This window comes from Syngnathoides biaculeatus, chromosome 7 (assembly GCF_019802595.1).
Source record: "Syngnathoides biaculeatus isolate LvHL_M chromosome 7, ASM1980259v1, whole genome shotgun sequence".
NCBI classification, from domain to species: Eukaryota; Metazoa; Chordata; class Actinopteri; order Syngnathiformes; family Syngnathidae; genus Syngnathoides; species Syngnathoides biaculeatus.
In genome coordinates, this window is record NC_084646.1 from 28,685,524 (window position 1) to 28,696,817 (window position 11,294).

The 11,294-nt window shown below is 44.2% G+C and overlaps 1 long non-coding RNA gene across 1 annotated transcript; it reads left to right on the forward strand.

Annotated features, from left to right (window-relative positions):
- Positions 1 to 3,819: 3,819 nt before the first annotated feature.
- LOC133503747 (uncharacterized) lies at positions 3,820 to 4,388 on the forward strand. The gene is made up of 2 exons (XR_009795826.1): positions 3,820 to 4,068; positions 4,185 to 4,388. It is a non-coding gene; the product is annotated as an uncharacterized LOC133503747 (long non-coding RNA).
- The last annotated feature ends 6,906 nt before the right edge of the window (positions 4,389 to 11,294 follow it).

Here is an 11,294-nt window from a genome sequence, read left to right on the forward strand (position 1 = left end):
TTCATAAATACAGGGTGTCCCCCAAAAAATGTATATATGTTTATTATAATTCAAATCATTTTTAACATGTAAAAGAATTTACAGGTATCATTATTCAAAGTGTGTATACATTTTCTTTGGACACCCTGTATAGAGCTCGTGCACCTACGTCACCAAAATCTTGTGATTGGCCATATTGCCTGTCAAACAAAGCATTGTTCAATACTAAATCCATTGAGACGAAATGAAAATATGTCGTATAGCACAACGCCCAGTGTTTTGTCCGATACCGTTAAACATTTAGAAGGTGATAATAAACGAAGGCACGTGGAAAAATGAGAGACCCTTGGCATACAGGAAACATTGAATGCCGAAGTCGATGTTTTTGGCGATAAGAAATTGCACTGTTAATTCGCTTCCACTTGTCTTGGACAACTGGATATACACATGTATCTGGCGAGTAAGTCGTTGAGATTTACACACAAAAGTTTGAAACCGTGTAAAAGTCTGGACGCATACAAATACTTCGTTGCTGGATCTGTTCTCAACAGGGAGATGGCTCCTGAACGCGGAAGCGTACTCAGCTACACCTTAACCTTTGCCGAAAACCATCGCTCTTTTCAGATGGTATTGAATACAAATACCAATCTTCAAATAAATGACCCCTGGTTTTACACAAACTCGCATTCATGAACTATGATTGGGGAAAAAAAAGAGGACAGGGAGTTGGCTCCTCCTTACATGGAAACGTATTGCGGCCGCACACACACACACCTGTAAACCTCTCTGCGACAGAGGTTATTTTTTAAATATGCATTGCTCTCAAATGAGTCAATTTACTAATACTAAACAGGTCTCGGGTATTGTAAATATTCTCTTCCAGTTCAGTGTCTCCCACAATGTCGAGCAGCTCTGTTTGACTGGCAATATGGTGCCGTGAAAATGTGTGGCATCACGTGCACGAGCTCTACAGCTGGCAAGGTGGAGCAGCTGTAGAGCATTGGCCTCACAGCTCTGAGGACCCAGGTTGAAAGCTGGCCCTCCCTGTGTGGAGTTCATGTGTTCTCCCCATGCTCACGTGGGTTTTCTCCAGGCTCTCCGATTTCCTCCCACGTTCCAAAAACATGAAACATTAATTGGACACTCTAAATTGCCCCTAGGTGTGATTGTGATTGTGATTGTGAGTGTGACTGCTGTTTGTCTCTGTGTGCCCTACGATTGGCTAGCAACCAGTTCAGGGTGGACCCCGCCTCCTGCCCATTGACAGCTGGGATAGGCTCCAGCACTCCTGCGACTCTTGTGAGGATAAGCGGCTAAGAAAATGGATGGATGGATGGTGACAAAGTACATTAGGGACTGGTGACAGGCATTGTTTAGCTCACACAGTTGGCACCTATTTTTTCTCTTCACTGCTACTTTCTGTTTAGGCACCACTGATTGGTCATGATGTCACTAATACGCCAGTCAATACAGTGTGTCTATTTCCTAATCAGCATTTTTAAGGATTTTAGATTATAAAATACGGTGCTGAAGCATTTAAGGCTTCAATGTGTAAAATGTTTTTTTGAAAGACCATTTTTTGAAAGAGCAGAGAGATGTGCAGTAGTGTTAATCCCTCACAACCAAAAGAAATATGCACCAAAACGTATTTTATTTGAGATAGAAACCTTTCCAACCATAACGAGGATGTCAAATTGATGTTTCAGAGTAATAATGGAAAGTTTCAGATAATCTTGTAGATTTTGTCATGTTCCTGCCAGTCCAGCCCTGGCTGTGCGGTTCCCCCGCACAGCTGCTCTGATTAGGAGACGCACTCCTGCGCCTCATCGGCAGTGATTACCCCAATGTATATTATGGAACCCAGTGGATAGTCTGGCTTTGCCAGATCGTTGCGGCTCATGCCCCGTTCCTGCACTCCTTCGTCTGTTCTCCGACCGACCCCGTAAGCCTGACTGCTGTGACACTCCTGCCTTTGATCGATCTCCCGTGTACCATCTCCAGGCTGCCCACGGACCTGCTCTCTACGCCCGACGTCTTGACTACCGCTGCTGCATCTGACTGTCTGTCTGATCCCCGACCTTGGAACAATAAACGTTTTTCCAAATTACCTCTGCGTCTCCCGAGTCCTGCATTTGGGTCCTCCCTCTTTATCGATGGGTCGTGACAGATTTGTGTAGAATGTGACATCAAGCTTCAGCTAGCTTTGAAACTGTCAGCACTGGTTGTGTGCTGCTGGAACAGCTCAGAAGATTCACAAGCAATTTAAAAAAAATTAAAATACCCATTTATATATGCATTCATATATGGTCAATTTCTTGTAAATAATGCGTAAGCCTGGAGCTGCAAAATAAAATAATTAATTAATTTGAGCCATTACAGGAAATGTCATATCAGTAAAATATATCATCAACATCATATCCCGGATGGAGTAAAAAGGAGAACAAAGTGTTCTGATCAAAGGACACATTATGTGGAATGATATATGCCCATCACCTGTTGCACCAGTTCAGGCTATGTGGAGTGAAAACACAGCCTTGAGTTCATCTGTTTATTATGATGTACAGACTTCGTGTTAGTGGTGGTGTGTTTAGAAGTGGATGCTGAGAAGGAGCCAAGTTTCCACTCAGGCCCAAGCTCAGTCCAAAGGGTCTGACGCAGAAGGAATGGTGATTCCCAGCACTGTCTGTCGACTTTCAAGAACTTGTATTCACTTGTGCTTGTCTGCTTGACTTACATATGAGTCTTTGTTTTTTGTTACTTTTCCAATGTCTATTTAAAGGGCACCTACATTTAAGTCTGACAAGGTATTACAAGTGGCTCGACCAGATATAGTTGATTACGCACATTTTAAACAGACTCACCCAAAACCATTACCAATTATAATGAGCTGCGCAGACATTTAAAAAGAAATAAGTTTTAAATTATACTTTGTATACCAAAACGTAATAACTTAATCGTTACTGGGGCAGCAACACTTGTGGTTTATCTTTGTTGTTTTTATGTTTGATGTTTGAAGCTTTAGTGGAACCTGTAAATTGAACACAATCCACAATACATTGAGGGATCCATTTTCCTGTCTCTATTATTAGAAGTAGCACTGTTATTATCCATCCATTTTCTTTGCCGCTTATCCTCAAAAGGGTCGCAGGGGAGTGCTGGAGCCTATTCCAGCTGTCAACGAGCAGGAGGCGGGGTACACCCTGAACTGGTTGCCAGCCAATCACAGGGCAGATTGAGACAAACAGACGCACTCACAATCACACTTAGGGGCAATTTAGAGTGTCCAATTAATGTTGCATGTTTTTGGAATGTGGGAGGAAACCGGAGTGCCCAGAGGAAACCCACGTAGGCGCGGGGAGAACATACAAACTCCACACAGGCGGGTCCGGGGCTAACACTTAACCAACTAACCCACCGTGCCGCCCATTGTTATTATTATTGTTATTATGGGGAAAAAAAAATCAAGATATGAGCATTGTACTCCACTCAGTTCACACCAAGCAAGAGTTTGGCAGATAGTGAACAATTCCAGAAAGTAAAACTAAATATAAAACTCATCTAACAACCACACGACGTTGCCTTCCACTGGAATAAAGCTACAGTAACAAGCAAGCTAAAAGGACATAAATGTGTTTACGAACATCATCCATCCAGCCATTCTCTATATTGCTTATCCTCACTAGCGTCACGGGCATGCTGAAGCTGGTATGCTCCTGGCTTCCTGCCCAGGCTGGGCGTGGCTAGCCAATTAGTCAGCGCACACCTGCACCTTGTCCCAGCTGATGCCTCCCAGTATATATAGGACCCGGGGGACGACTTGTCCTCCGCCAGATCGTCGTCCTTGATGCCTCGTTCCCGCACTCCTGTTTGCCTGACTGCTGCTCTTCGTTTACCGACCGAGGCCTGTCCACTGACCACCCTCGTAAGCCTGCCGTACTATTACTTCCGATTGTTTGGACTGCCTGCCTGATCCCAGACCTTGGACCGAATAAAGGTTTCCTCTGCACTGTCTCCTTGTCTCTGGAGTCGTGCATTTGGGTCCACCCTCGAGCCCTGTTCATGACAGAAGCCTTTCGCACCTGACTTTAGGTGAGAGGCAGGGTCCACCCTGATCCGGTCACCACCCAATTGGGCAGATATCAACAGCCATTCACACCTACGGATGATTTAGAGTCTTCAGTGAACCAACCATGCATGTTTTTCAGAACCCACACAAGCATGGGAGAACATGCAAACTCCACTGGGGTAGGGCCAGGGTTTGAACCTCCGTCCTCAGAACTGTGAGGCAGATGCGGTAACTAGTTGATCTCCAATCGACCCAGTAGTGATGGGACAAACAACACAGGTGTGTCACCACTGGGCCCAGCGCACCAAGGGGAAATCCTGTATTGTTTTCTTTGGGGGGGGGGGGGGGGGGGGAAAAGCCTAGTAACTGATCCAGTTGAGTTAGTTGAGTTGTTTGGATCTTCTGCGCCAAATTGTGTCATAATATTGCAGATTTTTGCTTGTCATCGGCTTGTTCCACTGACTTCATGGACTATCTGGAATAATTTTGCTCATTTGAAAACAAATAAGGTAAATTTTTTTTTTCCCTCCTTTCGGCATTGTTTTTCTTAATTGAATGTCTACTCTTTTCTGATAAAGTAAATTGTTTTTGATAACTTACATTTTTTATTTTATTGTAGAAAGAATTAATTGCCAGATACTTGTTAGTTACCAGGTATGTTGACATTCTCACCAAAAAAAATTAAAACAGTTTATTACACACAAGGATAGTTGAAAATGACCGGGGAACTCCCGACGCTTGTCAACGTGTACTTACATTTTTATGCTCACCATCTTCATCTGTTCTCTTGTGAAAGTTTTTTTTTTTTTTTTTTTTTTTTTTTTTTTTTTCCCAAAGGCATTTGTGTCAAAGAGGAGAAATCATTTGGAGCAAGCACACCTCAAAACTTATGTTCCCCAATAAAAATGCATAAATGAATCGTTTTTGGGTCTTATTTATGACTAAGTACATAAAGACCCACTGTCATGAAATGCATGATTTAATGTTATTCATGAAAAAACGTCAGCTGGTATGGACCCATCTGTTTTTTCACCACAGACTTCCCAATCTTAAACATCCCAATGAGCACGTTGCAAGAAATCATATTGAAATGGAAGGAGTATCGGACCACTGCAAATCTACCAAAACCCGGCCGTGCCTCTAAACTTTCACCTTGAACAAGGAGAAGAATCCTCAGAGATGCAGCCAAGAGGCCCATGATCACTCGGGATGAACTGCAGAGATCTGCAGCTGAGGTGGGAGAGTCTGTCCATAGAACAATCATTTATACACTGCACAAATCTGGTCTTTATGCAAGAGTCGCAAGAAGAAAGACATTTCTCAAAGATATCCATAAAAAGTCTCATTTAAAGTTTGCCACAACCACCTGGGAGACACACCAAAAATGTGGAAGAAGGTGCTCCAGTGAGATGAAACCAAAATCAAACCTTTTCGCTACAATGCAAATATGTGTGGCGTAAAAGCCACACAACTCATCACCCTGAACACACCATCCCCACTGTCAAAGATGGTGGTGGCAGGCTCATAGTTTGGGCCTGCTTTTCTTCAGCAGGGACAGGGAAGATGGTTAAAATTGATGGGAAAATGAGTGGACCCAAATACAGGACCATTCTGGAAGAAAACCTGTTGGAGTCTGCAAAAGACCAAAGACTGTGACGGAGATTTATCTTCCAACAGGACAATGATCCAAAACATAAAGCCAAATCTACAATGGAATGATTCCCAAATAAACGCATCCAGGTGTTAGAATGTCCAAGTCAAAATCCAGACCTGAATCCAATAGAGAATCTGTGGGCAGAGCTGAAGACTGCTGTTCACAAACACTCTCCATCCAACCTCACTGAGCTTGAGCTGTTTTGCAAGGAAGAGTGGGCAAGAATTTCAGTCTCTCATTGTTCAAAACTGAGAGCGACATACCCCAAGCAACTTGCCGCTGTAATTGCAGCAAAAGGTGGCGCTACAAAGTATTAATGCAAGGGGGACGAATAATATTGCACGCCCCACTTTTCAGGTTTTTATTCGTTAAAAAAGTATAAAATATCCAATAAATTTCGTTCCACTTCACGATTGTGTCCCATTCGTTGTTGAATCTTTATGTTTGAGGCCTGAAATGTGGTGAAAGGTTGAAAAGTTCAAGGGGGCTGAATACTTTCCCAAGGCACTGTACTATATTCTTTCTTCTCTGTGAAAAAGCACCAATTTTATTGACTGTAATATATGTTCCTGTATACAGTACTGTAAAGTACTTTTTGGGTTGCATCATTCTTTAAAGTGCCACAAGGTTTCTGTTGACCTCTAGTTTCAATCTGCTATTGGTTTCATGTTTTTCGAAAATAAAGATTAACAAGGAAAGAAGCCATGCAGGCCAAAGCCCCTTAGTTGCACAGATGAGCTTGTATGTTTGGGATCATGAGCAGATCCACTCATTTCAAAATTTCGAATTTTTATCAGTTGGCTAAAGGATTCTTGTACAGTCTAGCAAAGTCTCTGTAATTTTGGTCATCATCCATCCATTTTCTTCACCACTTATCCTCACGGGGGTCGTGGGGAGTGCTGGAGCCTATCCCAGGTGTCAACGGGGAGGGGGCGGGGTACACCCTGAACTGGTTACCAGCCAATCGCAGTGTACATAGAGACAAACTGTTAGGAATGGTAGTGTCCACCCCCTGCTCAATGGTTTGTTCCAGTAGCGTTATGGAGAAGCACGGGAACGTTATGTCGAGAGTCATGTCTAAATACAAGCACAACTGAGCATTCAAAGCTGTCTCACATCGTTTTTGTTGACACACGCACAAACATGGTGTCAGAAGTGGCTAGAACATGAGGCAATACCATGGATTAATATGCCGTTTCACCGCAGGACCCCCCCCCTAAAAAAAAAAAAAAAGCAACGATCGAAGCAGCAGAAGGGATTACCAACAGGCCAAGCTAATGACGTCAAAATGGCAGTGAACATTCCACTTCCAGAGGAGATGAAGGTGGGTGGCAACTTGCCGAGTAACTGGGACAACTTCAGAACAGAATTCGTGTATTGTGCTTGCAAGAGGATTACAAGACAAAGCAAAAGAGGCACAGGCAGCGACATTGCAAAGAGTGATGGGCAGTGAATGCCGTAACATATACAAACACAACCTGTGTCTTTCTGTAGAACAAGGAAAGGACCCCAAAGTCATTCTGGACCCATTGGAGGAATATTTCAAGCCAGCCAGGAACGTTATATTCGAGAGGTTCGTGTTTGCCATGTGCAAGCAAGATGAAGGACAACCCAGTGACTCCTTTGTGATGAAATTGAGGGTGAAGGCTGCTTCCTGTGAGTATGGACAACTCAGAGAGGATCTGATAAAAGACAGATTGGTGGTTGGTGTTAGCGACAAGAGTGTGCACCGTCGCTTGCTTAGAGAGAAAGATCTTACAATGGCTTCAACCATAGAAATTTGCAGAACTGCTGAAATGACAGACATGAGGATTAAAGCAATCACTCACGACCGTTCGTTAGAGACACTGCGTGCAATGGATGGACACTGTTCTCGGGTTCCCCAAAGGCAAGAACACTCAAAAAGATCAATGTAAGACTGTGGCCACAAGTGAGAATTCTGCGGCAATAACCACATACGTGGGCGGGACTTTTGCGCTGCATTTGGAAAGAACTGTCACCACTGTGGGACTGCAAATCATTTTGCCAAAGTCTGGATGAAAAGGGGCCGGGATACGCGACAGCTACACGCAGCAGACACTGAGGTGGAGGATACGGGCAGACTTGTCACAGAGGCGCACATATACACTGCAGAGAGCATAGGGGCAGTTCATGGACAAGGAAAAAAAATGGTTTGTTAACATTAAAATGACGTGAGGGTCTCAGAGGTGCGAGCTGGATTCAGGATTCATTATATGATGTAATGAGTACACAAGATGTGAGGAGACTCACTCCTGGAGTTAAGTTGCTGCCAAGCCAGACTTGGTTAGTTTTATATTCGGGTCAATCAATGCAATCGATAGGCATATTCCAAACAGAGTGTGTGGTGAGAGGAAAGACACACAAGTTACAATTTAAGATAGTAAGAAGCAGGGAGAGACCTCTGTTGTCTGGTGAAACTAGTGAATGTCTAGGTTTAATGCAGTTCACCATCCCAGAGGAGCTGATGATAATCGGACACGACAGCTAAGAAACACTGACTAAACAACGCCTAGTGCAGACCTACCATGATGTTTTCAATGACCCAGTGGAGTCTCTTCCAGGGGATGTTCATTTTGAGGTGAATACAAATGTAGCTCCGGTACAGGCCTCCCCCCGCAATGTTCCAGTGGTGCTAAGGCTCAATTAGATAAATATGAAAAAGATGGCCACCTAACCTTGGTGTCAGAGCCTACTGAGTGGATTAGTAACATGGTTATTAAGCAACAACCGGACAAATTAAGAATATGCATTGACCTCAAGTCGCGAAATCAAGCTTTGAGAATGTCTCACTACATTATGCCGACACTGGAGGATGTGCTTTACAAGCTTTCTCAGACTCACATTTTCACACTGGTAGATATGCAAGATGCATTGTTACAGTGCAAGTTAGACAAGGAGAGCACTCTCACAACAACATTCTGGACACCATTGGGCAGAAAACACTGGCTAAAACTGCCGTTGTCAGTTGCACCGGAAATATACCAGCGAAAGCAACATGAGCTACTGGCGGGTTTCAGTGGGGTAGAACTTATAGCGGATGCCATATTAATAATTGGGTGTGGAGAGACTGATGAGCTGGCCATACAGGATCATGATAAAAAAAAAAAAAAAAAACCTGTTAGCACGCATGCAGCGGTGCAGGGAGGTTAAATTGAGGCTGAGTTTAAAGAAACTGCAATTTAGAGTCAGAGAGGTTAAGTTCCACGGGCACATTTTGTCAGCAGAAGGGCTCAGGGCAGACCCTGAAAAGATTAGGACGGTCCAGGACATGCCACACCCTGACAACACCAAAGCTATTCAACGATTCATTGGGTTTGTGACATATCTAATGCCACACCTCTATGAGGTGTGCGAGCAGCTGCGTAGACTGCTGGACAAGGACGTCCCATGGCACTGGCTGCCCAAACAGGATGCTGCAGTCGAAGAGATCAAGCGGCTCGTGAAAGCTGTCCCGGATCTCAGGTATTACGATGTGGCCAAACCAGTGGTAATACAGAGCGACGCAAGTTAGAAGGGGCTTAGCTGCTGTTTGCTGCAGGAGGGTCAGCCTGTGTGCTAAGCGTCGCGGGCGCTGACCCCTACTGAACAAAAATATGCTCAAATAGAGAAGGAATGTTTGAGCATCGTGTTTGAATGTCAGCGGTACCACTACTACTTGTATGGGCATGCAGAGATCACTGCAGAAACAGACCACAAACCGTCCATATTCACAAAGCCTCTCCTGACAGCCCCCAAGCGACTCCAAAGTATGCTGCTCACACGCTAGGCATATAACCTCAAGGTGGTTTACAAGCCGGGTCCTGATATGCATATTAGCGACACCCTGAGCAGAGCCACTGTACCATCACAAGGGGCTGACACAGCATATATGAGACAGACCATCTGCAGCTTACAGGGTGCACAGGAGGCTACTGAACTGATAAATCAACTGATTATCTTAATGTCACAAGATAGAGGCTGGTCCAGATAAGAACGCACACAGAGGCCGATGAGAGCCTTCAAGTCATGAAGGAGGTGGTTCTCCAGGGTTGACCAGATTGCAGGGAATACACACCCCTGGTGGTCAGAGAACACTGGTCAATTAGGGATGAGATCAGTGTGCAGGATGGAGTTTTGTTTAAAAGCCATAAGGTCATAGTGCCAAAATCACGTGCAGAAATGTTAAAGCATATACACGTCAGCCATGTCGGGGCGATGCCTGCTACAAACTGGCAAGGGACACACTATAATGGCCCAACACGAATAGCGAGATAAATTATGTGAGCCAGTATTCAGCGTGCAATGAATATGCACACAACCAGCAGCGAGAAACAATGATGTCACATGAACTTCCTGTCCGACCATGGCAAATTCTCACCATGGATCTGTTTAAGCAAGCAGGCAAAGATTTCCTCATCATTGCTGATCATTACTCAGACTTCTGGGAGATTGAGCTGCTTCCAGACCTCTCAGCGGCGACTACAGTTCTGAGGTGCAAGGCGCAGTTCGCCCGCCGTGGACAATCAAATCGAGTAATAACAGACTGTGGTGGTCAGTTCGACACTGAGACGTTTATGCGATTCGCAAGGGAGTGGGACTTCGACCATGTGAAGTCCTCCCCTAGACATCCAAAGTCAAATGGCAAGGCTGAGTCTGCTGTGAAAATAGTGGAAAAACATCTGCAAGAAGGCAGCCAGTGCGGGTGACGACCCATGACTGGCCATATTTCAGTGGCGGAACACACCCACAGAAGGGATGCACAGTAGCCCTGCACAGAGGCTGAGGTCTCGAAGGCTGAGGACATGCTGACACATTCCTGGAGCTGAGAGTGATCACTGGGGTCCAAGACAGGCTAAGAGGTAAACACCAATCAGCCAAGCTCTGGTATGACAAGTCTGCCAGAGACCTACCTAAACTGTGTACTGGACATTTTTTTTAAATTTTGCACTAATAGTTGACAACCCCTGAATCTGCACTTTGCAATAAGGGCTTCAGCAATGTTTATGTTTTCATCTATAAAAGGGGAGATGTTAGGAATGGTATTGTTCACCCCTGCTCAATTGTTTGTTTCAGTAGCGTATGCGGAAGCACAGGAATGTTATGTTGAGAGCCGTGATCAAATACAAGCACTACTGAGCATTCAAAGCTGTCTCATATTGTTTTTGTTGACACACGCAGAAACACAAACAGCCGCACTCACAATCACATCTAGGGGCAATTTAGAGTGTCCAATTAATGTTGCATGTTTTTGTTGCATGTTTATGAACTGTGAGGCCAACACTCTACAACCTTACCCACCGTGTCGCCCACTTTTGGTCATGACATCTCGAAATAAAAAAACAAAAATCTGTGTGGTAGCTTTAATTCTGTCCTCTTGAGATTGTTGGTGAGGTATTTCTTTGAAACTAATGTTAGCAGTCATTAATTGCTATTTTCCTTAAGTTACTTCTCCAACGTCAGTTACTTCGTACACCAGTGGCCTCATTCAATTGTGTTTATTGTTTAAATATTCAAGGTAATTGGACACACCTTTGCAACAAAACACACTGATAAAAATTATTGTGTTGCAAATAAATTGTGTTTACCCCCTGTCTC